This window comes from Botryllus schlosseri, chromosome 3 (genome assembly GCF_051294905.1).
Source record: "Botryllus schlosseri isolate E-star chromosome 3, Bs_hap1, whole genome shotgun sequence".
Classification (NCBI taxonomy): Eukaryota; Metazoa; Chordata; class Ascidiacea; order Stolidobranchia; family Styelidae; genus Botryllus; species Botryllus schlosseri.
In genome coordinates this window covers 11,138,085-11,152,871 of record NC_137238.1, presented here as the reverse complement: position 1 = coordinate 11,152,871, position 14,787 = coordinate 11,138,085, and the positions used below count along the sequence as shown (strand labels likewise).

General features: G+C 39.2%; 1 protein-coding gene across 1 annotated transcript in view; it reads right to left on the bottom strand.

Moving 5' to 3' along the window:
* The window catches only part of LOC145434831 (lutropin-choriogonadotropic hormone receptor-like), a 509,016-nt gene that overhangs the window by 493,609 nt on the left and 620 nt on the right, over positions 1-14,787 (bottom strand). The gene's annotated exons all lie outside the window — the stretch shown is intronic.

Here is a 14,787-nt window from a genome sequence, read left to right as displayed (position 1 = left end):
TTAATCTCAATTTACATGCAACTCCCGATGATATTGACCAATTCAATCATCAATTAGTAGAATTTTTAGCGCTTCGCGCGACTAGGTGAGAATAGCTGCCTCAGTAGATGGACACCCAATGTAGATACCTAATAGGCTATAGGCAAATAGAGGACAGCCTAAGGGGGTTTGGGAGTGAAGTCCCCTGGAAGCTTGGTTTATCACCCGATGGGGGCCCAGGACCAACGTTTTTTTAGCGGGGGCTGACGAAGTGTTGTTACGGCCCTGGTAGCGAATAATTGTACCTGCGGGCACGCCCGAATATGTTTAATTAATAATTACGTGCCCTTTATTTTCTTATACAGCAGCTCACTCAGTGCTACTGGTAAATCTTACTACGTGAGCTGAGAGGATGAAAAGTTTATAGCGACTTATATATGTAATTACCACCTATTCATTCATGCATTATAGAAAATTTTGGTACCTAGGGCGATCAGGCCACACAAACTTTGCTGGCAATCTAAATCAAGATATGGGGTTCGTGGGGGTGAAGCCCTTAGAAGTTCGGTTTATCACGCTATGGGCACGCGAGGCAATCGTTTTTAGGGGGTTGACAAAGTGCCCTCCCTCCAACTGATTGTCTTTATTACATTCCTTACATTATGAAGTTGGTGGGGGGGGGGGGCGCTGGAGCACGATAATATTTGAAAGGGGGCGCTGGAGGAAAAAAAAGGTCAAGAACCACTGAGGGATAGATAAGATTGTTACATCACACTTTAGGGGCGACCATGTATATTTGCCCCGCTTGCTCGGCCATTTTAGGAATAGGAGAGTAAATCACCGTTTCTTTATTGTGCGCGGCTTTGAGAGAATAGTCGGTGAAAGATTGTTTTGAGAGCTACCGGGGCATGCCCCAGCTAGGCATTCGCACAGTGAAAACAGGGAAGAGAATCCGATTTTCGCAGAGACTTCGCTATATATGGACATTTACAAGCGAAAGGACAAGAAGAATACGATTTTCGCTGTGATTTCGGTATTTATATATTGGTGTGCGTCTATAACTGGTAAAGAATTGTTATTGAACAGAATATTAGGTGAGGCAATGCTCCAGTTGCTCTATAGGACGAGCCGCCACTGGATATACGGACATTCGTGTTTCATGCAGATTATTCTGATGTTTAGAAAAGTGTTTCTGGTAATTTAATCCATTGCTTTCGTTTTGATTTGAGAGAGTAACTTGACATATTTTTTTAATTGCAGTTATCCAGTTCTTTACCATTTGTTCTTCAGTGATCGGTTGAGTCTGTTTCTTAGGAATACCAAACGTTAGGGTTACCATATCTTGGAATCGGGAATGGAAGACACTTTTACATAGCTTTCAAACTTACAATGCCCGAGAAAATCTTGAAAATGGTAAATACCGTTTTTCTTTCACATTATCGGTTGTCGCCTAAAAACGGTCGTAACTAACGTTCGAAGCAAGAATTTCCTATGTTTGTCCATCTTCACTAGAATATGTCCAATATATTATCTCTGAAACGTGTAAAGGAGAACGAATTGCTAAAAGGGAGAACATATTTTCAAAAACTCGAAAAAGGAAGACAAATAAACTTACCATACGTCATAAACATAGGATAACCCTATTGTTTCTGTGCCTAATTAATACCAGTATGCCAAAAGATAACTGAGGTTTATTGGACATTCTTTGTTGACGCTTCCACGGAGTATTTGAAGGTGCATGTTTATTGACAATGCAAGAGATTTCTTTCATGAAGTAATCAAATGTTTCAATAAATTTGTTCTCATGAAGGATCACAGTATCGGATTCACCTGCCATGCACTCAAAGTCATACTAGAAAAATGTCCGGTTAAATTTCTTTGCAGATTTCTTCGCATGTAGGCTACTTTAATTTCGAGCGTTTAAGGCGAGATCCAAATTGACATGATATTGGATAATGATAACGATAGTAACATTCCACAACAAAGGGAGATATTGATTATCAGCAATATTTGGGAAAGTATGGTCCAACACTCTTTTAGATGGTCTTGTGACATTTGTAGGATGGGATATAATTTTAACAGTGCCGTGACTTCATATCACGTCTGAATGTGTATCCAATAAGTTGATGTGAAAGTCCCTGGTGATAATGCTTTATTTTTGTCTTTACTGTTCAATAACTCTAATGTTGAGGAAGAAGATTGTCCCATGAAATTAGACGAAATATTATCCCTCTTTCCCTTCACTGAAATGTAGGCTTGGAATTAGAAAACATAACTGCACGCGATGTTATAGGTTCATGTTCGCGTTCATATAGACCAGGGGTTCTCAACCTGAGGGGCGTGCCCCCCTTGGGGGGCGCGGGAAGCTCTAAGGGGGGGCGCGAGAAATTGACGAAGTCAATATAGGCGGGGGGGGGCGAGAAATTCACAAAGTCAGGATATATTGTACGTGTCTGAACATGTGTTTCACATCCATTATGAGAAGACGATTAATGAAGATGAAATTTATTCCATATTCAAGAAATCTTGCAACTCTAGCAACCGCGCTCAACGGAGTATAGTCTGATTTCAACTTCATTTGAGCAAATTTTTGAAATTCTTCGGAGATATAGAGAGCAATTCCCACGTGTAAGTCATTCATTGCTTCATAGCTTCGACAGTAGCCTGAAGCTTGTCGTGCTGGGCAGCTGTTGTTAGTAGCTTGCGAACTGCACTGCCCAAGACAAACTTAGATGCAACATAGGTGTCCCGGTATCGGCCTCAATTAGGCTATAAATCAATACAATTTAATTAATTTCCAAACCTGATCAAATTTAGCCTGACAGGACAGAACGACGCCTTGCTCTCTGTACTCACTACCAACATCAGGATTAGTCTTAGGGTGACCTACCTTGAAATTAATTAATGGACGTCTTGTTCTATGTTATTTTGTTATTTTCAAACAAGTTTGGAGAAATTTTTCAGCAATGTAAAAGACTCAACAACTGGAATGCAATTCAAAATTGGAGTAAGATATACCTTATGTATACTATTAGATCAGGATTGGGCAGCCTGCGGCCGTAGAAGGGAATTTGAGCGGCCGTCGACGCCTAATTCAATTAGTAGGCCTATGTGTTGGCGGCCGTAGACATGGAAATTGCAATTACGAATTCACTCCCGCATTTTCGAGAGATTTTAATTAATCTTGAAATTTTCTTCGCCCTCCGCACAATTCAACAAGAATTCATTTTTCGATTTTATTGCAGTAGCGCCCTTCTTAATATGGGCCAGAATGGGAATTGTCAAGAAATAAAAATTTGTTCGCGGCCCTGAAAATTTTTCGCGCATGGCGCGACAATAAGCACCTCCCGGCAACTATTCATGACATTGCCATTCGCTATTTCGGTGCGCACAATAGGCCATTGTGAAAAGTAGAATAGTCTGGAGTTTACCGGAATGGATATGGACAGTTTACCATAGGAATTTTGCGTCCAGATCGTTCATTGCGGCTATGCCCTGGAATGCAGCCTTTCGCTACATAAGCAATCGAAATGCGGCCATGATTACCAAAAACGTTGCCCACCTCTGTATTAGATGATGTGCTCTTTTTGACATGACGATAAATGCAAGGGGGGTCAGGGGGCGCGAATCTTTAGACCATCTCCAAGGGGGCGCGTGTAAAAAAAGGTTGAGAACCACTGATATAGACCCTTTCAAAATGGGTCGTGTTCACGCGAACCTGAACATTTAAGAGGTCCAGACAATCCCTTGTATTCGCGATTATGAGAACACGGTATATATTTCATCCCGCTTGTGGTCATTCGGAGATTTCGTCAAGAGATTAGACGCCTGACAAAATTTATTCGAAACTGGAACGTTTCTACAGTGGATGCAAATAGTGTATTGGACCTAAAGATCTTGTAGTGAATGAGGAATTTATCTGGTTTAGACTTAGTGAAAAAGCTTTGGGCGTTTCCATTTTACTACAAGAGTGGATCTAACATCATCGTTTTGTGCGACCCGCAAAAGCCTGAAGCGCGATAGCCCAACCCGAGACTCGAAAGGTTTCAATTGCTACACATCAAAGAAAGTGAAAACGGTACTGACTTAACTCGGGCCACGATTGTGATTTCAGATTGACAACACGAGGAAGATTTACTACTTTTCGTGCTGCACATAGAAGAAGAAAAAAAAACGATTCATGGGTGTGTTAGATAGAGTCGTTCTTTGTATGTGTGAAAGTATTTATATTTATAATATTTTGACATTGTAGAAGCGTATTTAAAAGTATTATGGTTATGATGCTATCAAGATTTTGTATCCTTACGTAAAAAATTGTAATCAGCAAATCTATGAACGGATCGCTGCTCACAGACTGCAACTTACACCCAGTACTAAGAATCGGGACAACCGAATTTCATCCCCAATTTCGACAATGAGTACGAGCAGGTTATAAATTCTATCAATGTTTTTGACGCGTTTACCTTATCATCAAATCAATGTTTGGTTTGTTTTGAATATGCAAAAAAATATTATTTCCATGTTGACGGCCACTATATAATCGAATACCAATATCGAATTTTTGCTTAGTATCTTAGTATTTTATATAGTGCGGCCCGCGAGTGAATTCAAATGTTGAAAGAGGTCTGCGAGGTAAAAGGTTTGCTAATCCCCGGTGTAAGTAATCCGATGACGGTTTGTCACTGGATCTCCCTGCACGAGAGGGTTATTCTTGAAATCTTGCTCCTGAAAGCCACTTATAAAGGAGCATAACCAGAAAAACAATAAATTAGATTAGAATGATATTCCATTCTACTTTTTGCATAAATTTTGCAAGCCGCGACAACTTTGTCAAAATCAAAATTATCCTGCGATTTCACCGACCTTGCTTTTCAGAAAGCTGTTAAGCAGCACGGAGTAATCGGAGCAAGGACTCAACAGTAGCTTATATCATCGCTGTAAACTACTTTCATATAATGATCTTAGGTCAAAAGAAAATAAGATTGAGGCTGAAGTGCAGCTTTATAAAACCTAACAACCGGAAACGCGTGGAGTCGTCTCTGACGTTCCCACGAATCTTAGTGAAGAAAAAATTCGGCAAGCAATATCGAGTGACAACGTTATATATGTCAAAAAGTTGCCATGGCGCTTAGAAGAAGGATTTATTCCAAGCAGGTCGGTTCTCCCATATTTCTCAGCAAATATACTTCCCACTGTCGTACATATAGCATTTTTTTGTGGTTTACGACTAGAATATACAATCCACCACCTTTGCGCTGTGACAATTGCAGTCGATTCGACCATATGGCAAAGCATTGCCCAGCTCAGAACGATGCACTAAATGCGGTAATATTCATGAATACAAGAACTGCACGAACCAAGTCAATGTGTCAACAATAACCAACCACATTCGGACGGCTTGGTGGGCTGTGATAAGTGTCGAGAGAAAACTCGCATCCACGCTATAATGGCAAACTCCAATGTCAACTACTGGACTGCCAAAGGAATGGAACAAGAACAGACCCCAATCCGAAATGTTTTACCTGAATACGAATTCCCACCATTGCAAAAAATATGGCAGTAACCAAAACTCAAAACGAGTATTCTACCAGCAACATCGTAACGTAGCTGTAACATGAGCTCCAGCCAGTCGACAAGTCATCCCGACAGACCATCCTTACATTGCCATTGAATGATAGCATAACCAGCAAATATCGACGCTGGTCAATTATATCGCAAGTGTATTGAAAACTATTAATTCAATAACTGAAGGACAGGAAATTGGCATTGAAAAGGTCATACCGGAGACAGTGAAGAAAGAACTTTTAATAGGATTTCCCGGATTGAAACTGAATCCCACCAGCTGAAAAGAACCAGAAAAACACCCGACCATAACGGAACCATGCGGGATAGTGCCGATCAGGTTCCGATTACAGCGTTGCAAGGTTATGTCTAAAATACGTACGAAAGATAATCTTGGGTAAAATTTAATCAGGAATAAATCCGTTTCGGTGATATTCGTTCACATTTAATAAGTTTCGTTAATAAGATATCGTTACAGTCAGGGCTTTGGAGCCGTAGCCGGAGCTCCGGAGCCGTGCATTTTTACCGGAGCTGAAGCCGGAGCTCTACTCTACCGACTGACCATGTTACCGGGGGTTTAACAGCAGAGCGGTCGTATGTTCAATGTCGAATTTTCAGACATTCAAACCTCGGTGTGCGAAATATGCCTGTGAATATTGTGGATAGTCGGCATACCCGCAATTTCATCATCAGCACAACCTTGTAGGCCAATTGTATACGGTTCGAAAATAATGATCACTATGTATTACATGAAATAAGAGAGAGGATAAAAACGTGATTCCGTTGCACATTTCGATATGACGAGCACGAGCCGAGAAATTCTATCTCATCGTAGCTGTGAATCGGATGAGCAAATTCTCGTTCTTTTGTGATAGTTCTTTAATCGGGTTGCGAAACTGGACAGTGTTTTTAAGTATAGATGGAATTATGCATGTTAATTAGAATTCATAACTGTGCATCATCATCATTCAGTCCAGTAAGGATTTTTGAGCGTAAATAGGGGATGGCAAAAAGTAGCCTACAAACCCTTGGTATTTTATGTTGGAGACAAATTACGGATTTGATACGCGACTTCCAATTTGTAATCATCTGTTTCGTAAACTTGTAAATGTGCATACTGCATAGTTTAAATCAGTGGTTCCCAAGTGCGGCCCCCGGATAGCCTTCTTGCGGCCCCAAAAATATATTAGGAAATCGATTTATGACAAAAAATGAAATTTATATTTATAAAATCCTCTTGCTTGCAGAATAGACTGCTAACGTTACGTCACTGCTGTATCAATGCAATGTGCCCTAATTTTCCAGTTGAACGAGCAATAGCTATAGATATAAATAGGTCTTGATAACCTTCAAAACCGGAGTAAAATCCTGAAAAATAGTAGATTTTTCCCACTTCGTGGTCGCTTGACTAAAAAAGAAAAAGAGGCTAATCTCCCGGAAAATAAAGCTTTTCTTTCACATTAACAGGGGGTTGACTGAAAAAAGGGTCAACTTTGCGGTCCAGCTCCCGAAACCCGTAACGTTCCTACAGTATTGACTTAATGTATATCAGTCGAATTTGGCCCTATATGTAACCAATATCCTTAAATAAGAAGACAAAATCTCAAAAAAGAAGACATTTGGACGTCCTCCGACGACACTTTAAAAAAATCAAAATAGAGGAAAAATCATTCTAAAAGAAGACGTAACGGTGACCCTATGATAACTAGATGAGCAACACGTGACTCACGGTTGAATACGCCGAGATCCACACTGCTCAGCCGGCTAAAAGCAGCATAATTGGTTGTCGTATAGTCAGAGTTGTAACTGCCGCACGCCAACCCCCTCCCTCAATTGAGGGGGCCGAGCTCGAAGAGGCCCCAAAATTATTCCGTGAATTAGCATACATTATGGAGTATTTTTTGAAAATTTATGCAACTTTTTCAAAAATTTTTCGCGCTAGGCGCGATCTCAATTCGCCACATATCTTGATAATTGAGTAGGCCGCACTTCCCCAAGAAAAAATACGCAAGATTTATAAAAATGGCATATTAGCGTTGGCCACGACCGCACCACAACGCACGCATGTGACATGTGACTCCAAGAAATGTGTCAGAAAGATTTGCTGCGAGAAAGGCCTGGCCGTAAAGGACTGCTTTTCCGCTGATCAAAAACTTCTTCATATAAACAAAATACATATAGGTTTAATTGTCCATATAGGCGCCTAAATGACTGGCGACGAATGTTCTTGTCTTTGCAATCTGAACGCCACAAGACAAATACCATTCCAAAGGAAAGAAAATTGTATGCCAGTGAAGAATGCCAATCTGAAATCGTGTGATCTTTCAGTTTAGTAGGTTTAGGTAATTCTACATTTTTGATATAGCAGACAGGAGGTCACGAAATACCATCATGTAAAGATGTCATACCTAGGGGTCCGCGCGCCCGAAGATATTCAATTTTACGGGGTATGCTGTTTCAAAGACACCTCTCTCTCAGCTCTACCGGTAAATCTGATCACGTAGGCAAAGAGGACAACCATGCAATGCCCGATCTTATTCACCTATTTTATCATGAATTATCTAAATATTCGCGCGTCGCACTGTCTCACTAAACAGTACAACTTTAATTTAGTGACAAAAGCGAACAACGTGAGGCTGGGTCAGTTTATCACCCCATGGTAGCCCGGGGTCATGACGAAGTGCTGTTAGATTCCTACCAACGGATATGCCTCCGGAGATTTTTAATTCTATTGAGGGGGCCCATCCATACCTTTTCAAACCTCACTCAACTCTGCCGGTATATCATCATACGTGAACAGAGACAGGATGAGAATTGATAGCAATACATGCAATTCCCGATCATGTTGACCGATTCAGTCATGAAAATAAAGAAATTTCTCGTGCTTCGCGCGTATCGCGTTTGGTAAAACTAAACAGCATACACTTATCTATAGCTTGCGCTGTATCGCGGTGTTTCAAAGTAATTGCATGTGGTACAATGAGGCGAGAACTGACTGGCTTCCTTCAAAAACTTCCAGAAAGACATCTATTTTATTTCGCCTGGTCTGTTTTGGTGTACGTAGCAGTTGTACCGTATTTTCAGTTATTTGTAACATTGTATTTTTACAGGATGTCATCTACAGCCATTTTACATACATTAAAAAGTTTATGAGTATGATGCCCGGCAAGGAAGTGAATGCATTACCGTTATATTGTTAATGTGCTGCAGAAATCGTCTACATTTATACACGTATAAAGTATGTAAATGTATGGGTATGGCTTCATGAAACTGGAGCGCTGATGTTTTCAAAAGAGCGCGCAGAACCGAGTGGAGAGTTCGCGAAAGCAGGACTACCTGACTCTCCGACCAGAAAAGGAAATACTGTTCCACGAGAACATAACATTCCGGATGAAGCAAGTATGGTCGCATATTTCTAATATATACATTTGAGACTCCAGGCTAGCCAGATTTATTATTCACAAATTATAGTCAAAACCTTATTGAATACACAAGAGATAGTCTGCAACGCGTTTTTGTTTGCATGCTCAATAGAGATGGTGTGAACCTCTGAAAGGTTCTGGTTCGTTTGAACGCGAACCTTTTTGAATGGTCCTGTGTGAATTCGGCAGTTACAGAAAATAAGAATAATATCGGCCTGGTGTAAATTACCATAGTAGTCGACAAACACCATGAATACCACACAATAAACAAACAAGTAGGGGAGATGTGGTACCGATGGATCACGGGGACCGAAAATACTTTGGAAATTCTCCATGATAATTCCATGATGACACTCCGTGAACTTGTCTACAATTGCATGCTGGCAAAATCTTTCCCCACATAGAAAAAAATTCGACGTGCGCGAGCAATGGGTTCTCTCACATATGATTTTTGTTTTAAGGGGTGTAAACTAAATTTAGATTGACATATGCATTTTTCTTTGTAACCTTCAACACGAACAAACGACCAATCATTTTTATTGTGAAGTGTAGGGCTTGTATCAGGCTATATAATGGCACCTATAATTTTTTTCAGTACTTTCCTTGAGTGGACTTTTTTTCGATTCATGTATAAAATTCGTAGGGTGGGGACCGATGATACAATAGCCAAATCAAGCAAAATAATTAGGCATACTAATCATGAAAAAAATGAAACATGCATACGTACAGAAAATCTTTATGTAATAATTGCATATGATGTTTTATCGCTATAACGATGTATTTGGAAGTCACACTGTCGATTTTCGGGCAATATGTATGTACCCTCAAATTTATAAGTCCGAGCCTAAATCGAAACGTGTTTTTATGACAACATTTGAGGTAATATTTATTCTATTTTTTGACAGTTGCGACCAAACATTCTTCTTTGGCTTGCTGTAGCTTAGATTATAATACTGAGCAAGAAAAGTAGTTACATTTGAGTTTTTTAGGGTATATGTGTCATAGGTCCCTGGGTCGTGTGTCATTTGACCCACCGGGTGGGGACCGATGACTCGTTCGAGCAACAAATTTTGAACGTCCATAAATATTTTTTGAAAAGACGGATATTCATGTATATGTGCGCGATAGCTAGAACTTGTATCGAAGTGATGAGCCAGCAAAAGATCTGCTGTTTTCGGCTGAACATTTCAGGGCCAGCGATTATTTTCCGATTTTTGATCCATCGGTACCACATCTCCCCTACATATTGACGTTTTATACGTCGATAAATGTATCAACTTAGGCAATCAAATGATATATTAATCCCATAAAATATATATATTCCGTCGCTTTCCTAACAATTTCGATCTGACTAGACAGTGTATTTGGCGCCTGATTATTGGCGCCTGAGTATTGCCACAAGGATACTGAGCGGAATGTAAAAACGGGTTTCCATACTTGCTACCGATATTATCCCATTAACAAGTTATAAAGCAGTAGCCAACAACGCAATCTCACGGATTTGGTTTTTATGATACGGTATACATATGAAGTCCAGATTGACCCCGTACGCCTGCTAGATTTTTACATCAGAAGACGATATCAATCTCATTGATTGGTTGAATAAGCATTATTCGCCGACTACCTGCAGTGCGTTCGTGATGTAATGTGATAGCGGATCAAGCTCACAGCAAAGAGTCATTAATTAACGTAAAACAGGATATTTCGACCAAACGTTTGTAACACTGCAAGTAAAATATTTGAGATTGTCAAGGTGCATGCTCGATTAGTGTTGATTGTTTATGCTGCCAGCACCATGTATAGAGTGGCCCGCAGTTGCAATGCAATAAATGTGGACCAAATATGCTATAATGAATTGAGAATTGCAACATATACAAAAGGCTCACATTGCAGAACCTACCAAGGTTCTGTTGTGAACGCGAACCTCAAAATTTCAGAGGTTCACACACAGAACGCGAAGGTGAACCTCACGAGCAGACCATCCCTCATGCTTAATATACGCGCTAACGTCAGGATAGTCCAACTAAGGGTAGGACGGTAGACTATCTCGTGTAGCGGAAGCACAGGTTTACATTTTGACATATTTATATGGAGCACTGATAAGTGTGTGTGTGAGAGAGAGAGATTTATTCCTTCGTCAACCAGAAGTGGTTGTCATAGGGAATGCTTTTAGTTATGGCCGTGGGTAGTAATCAGCTGTAATCGTCAGCCGTTTGCCTCATATAACAGGTGAGAAGCGATGATTCTTTTAATTAAAGTAAGCAAGGTGCTCACAGGTAATTGTGCGAGCACAGGAAAACGATTCCAAACATGGCCAGATATGAAATTTGCAACAGAAACAGCTTTTGTCGTGGTAGGAAAGTAGATCAGACCCTGAAAATGATCATAACGTCGACTTTAAATTGATATTTCATGACTCGAAGCTGCATAAGGTAAATGGATTGATATTACAGAAGATACAAGTACAAATACTGTCATGAATCAAAGTGAAATCTTCCAAACTCTCAACGGAATGATTCCATTTATGGCTAAATTCACTCGATGTGAGGTTGATTATCATATTTAGCTTGTCAGGTCATATGTTACACAATTTGTTGAAGTCCGGCTAATGTTCCATATCACTTATTGACCGATGTTCGGAATTTCGCGCCGGTATTTTATGACTATGATATGATACTGCGGGTACTCTCAAATATTAGGCTTTGATCCAAAATTCAGTCGTGTTGGACCTTCCAGTTTAGGTCGAAAAATATATAGTGTGTATTTACTGTGTATGTAAGCACTGGATCTGTGTCATTATTCACTTTCCAAACCTAAACTTGATAGCACACAAGTATAGATAACTAGTATTTTTGTTAGATATCGAGAGTTGCTTCGCGTGACTGTCATGCGTCCAAAATTCGTGTCGGTATACTATGATATGACACTGGAGGTATTCTCAAATAGTTTGCGTTCTTCCAAATTTGACTTGTGTTGAACCCTCCATTTAAAGTCATTGCATATTTTGTATTCACTGTAAATGTAAGCATCGGATCGGTGCTATGATAAAATTTGTGGACCTCCAATTGATAGCGCACTGGTCTAGATTCAGCATTTTTGTGTGACTTGAGCAACTGCAGACAGTTTTGTTTATGCTTTACGTGATAGTCGTAGGCCTATGCGCAAATTTATTTGTATAGGCCGAAAACAATGTGCGTGTCAGAGAAACGTTTTAGCGTTTAGACCAGACTTGGACAACTTGATAATTCTAGTTGTCTAATTTCACTAAATTAGAGCAAAATGCCAGTAATCTAATTCTAATCTAATTTGTGAATTGCTTCGATGCTCTAATTCTAATTCTAATCCAATTTTTGAAACGTTCTTGAGCCCTAATTCTAATTCTAATCTAATTTGTGATATGTCCGTATTCTCTAATTCTAGTTCTAATCTAATTATTGTTTTCCTGAAAATGCCTCTTTGACCGAGGCATATTGCACTATTGCAGTGAGTTAAAAAGAACACCCCTCTTTCGCAGGGAAATCCAGTGCCAAACCGCCATCGCATTACTTACACAGTGCAGTCATAGTAGATATTATGGGTTATGACGAATAATAGCCTGCTAGAGCAGCTTATAGTCTGTGAACAACATTCTAGTTTCTAAAATTTTACGCTAGTACATCGCCATTCTGACTAACATGGGCGATGCCCACGGTTACCATAAAAGAAGTAATATTTATTAAAGTATAGTAAAAATCGAGCCAAGCTTGGTCTACAGAAGGTAACCATTCTCATGTTATGGGAATGCACTGTTCTTTTTGTTTATTAAACAAAAATATGTGGTGCTTTTCGCTTTTTGCACCACGCACTGTGATTTGATATGAACTGCATTTTGCTGTATTCATTTCCCATATACAATTTCATTCAATTTCCGAGTTTTTGCGAACTAAGTTGCTCTAATTCTAATCTAATTTGGAAAAAACTTTGTAGCTCTAATTCTTATCTAGTTCAGAAAAGCGGAAGATTTTCTAGTTGTCCAAGTCTGGTGCAGACATGTCTCACATCGTTCTTTACAGAATTGATAATTGTGATACAAACCGTTTGCTTGTATTTGTAAAGCCATCCAACTTTGAATATTAAAATAATGGGTGTCTGGAAATGAAATTTTGTTAAAGGTGCCATTTGAGAATATTTTGGAGTCTGTCAAATTATAGGAAATTTTTGACTAAATTCTTCAACATAACTCATCTATCGGGATTGGATCAACTTGAAAGATTTCTCAATTGTTTTATTCAAAGTATTGCAATATGTTGTATTTGTAGTTGAAGTATAATGATAGTTCCTATGTACACCGCACTTGTAACGATTCACGGGCTACAACTAAAATAATTAGAATGATGTAAATTTCAAATTATTATGCATTTTGCAACAACACTGTTCTCAATTTTCAAGGTATACTGAGAATTGGAGGAAGAATCACTATTCAGCCGCGAAGTCACGATCCGTAAACGCGTCCGACTGTTTCTCTCCTCAAGAGGAACGAAGAGAAATTGGGAGCCGAAATAGCAAGAGTGTGACAAGTCACATCCGTTCGCTTTAATGTGTATTTAGTAGTAGATGGAAAACTAATGTTGTGTTTGGTTAGCGCTTATATAAGCTTGCACTGGTGGACTACGGCGCTGTAATCGCCAAATGTCGAGGTGAAATGGGGATGGTGTTATTTGGTATCAATATCGACGATTAAAAGACCATTTGTTTGTGGCCATGGTTTTGTTCGATTAGTACCGGTTAGACTTTTGCGATGTCTTCATAACCACTTCATAAAACTAATATAAACGTATTTGCAGATGATGTATTCATCTGGGAATCTGACCTCAGTTTCGATAAAATAGGAACCACGATCCAAGAGCCATTAACCGTTACAGAATCATGGTACAACAAATGAGGACGCCGTCTACTAAAACGACCGTGGATATACCTTTTTGGAGGAATTCAATGGTTTCTGGTGGGAATAGACGCATTTTTTTAACATTATATACAGTAGGCATAGTGCAAATATCCTCGGTTTACCGAGAAGCATCCCCTCCCCCTATACATACATACATATATACGCAATAGGGTGGTTCAAAAATAACCTTTTTTCCTGAATCTTGCAGGTTACTTGATTAAATCGTTAGGTTGCCTTAAAAAACGACGCACACCAAATTTGAATTCATTTGAACCAATATTCGCGGATTTCGTAGAGTTTGAAAATTTTGAATTTGCCTAAAAATGCAAAAAAAAAATTTTTTTTCAAATTTTCCTTTCAACCTTATGAAATTGTTGCGCTGTCTTCAAAAACGATGGAAAACAAATTTGACTCAATTCCAAGCTGCAGAAGCGGAGTTATTCAAGTTTTTTGATGATAATTCTGAGATGATCCACCAATCAAGGATAATCCCAGAATTATCAAAGAAAAACTGAAATAACTCCACTTCTACGGCTTCGAATTGAGTCAAATTTGTTTTGCATCGTTTTCGAAGACAGGACAACAATTTCATGGGGTTGGCAGAAAAATTTGAAAAAAATTTTTTTTTGCATTTTTAGGCAAATTCAAAATTTTCAAACTCTACGAAATCCGCGAATATTGGTTGGAATGAATTCAAATTTGGTGTGCGTCGTTTTTTAAGGCAACCTAACGATTTAATCAAGTAACTTGCAAGATTCAGGAAAAAAGGTTATTTTTGAACCACCCTAATACGCAATTATGAAATTTAAGTCGTAATAATTAATTTTACTATCGTCGTTAAAAGTTTCAGAACTGAACTCATTCCAAATTCTAGAAACATTATTCTTTTCTCAGGTGGTT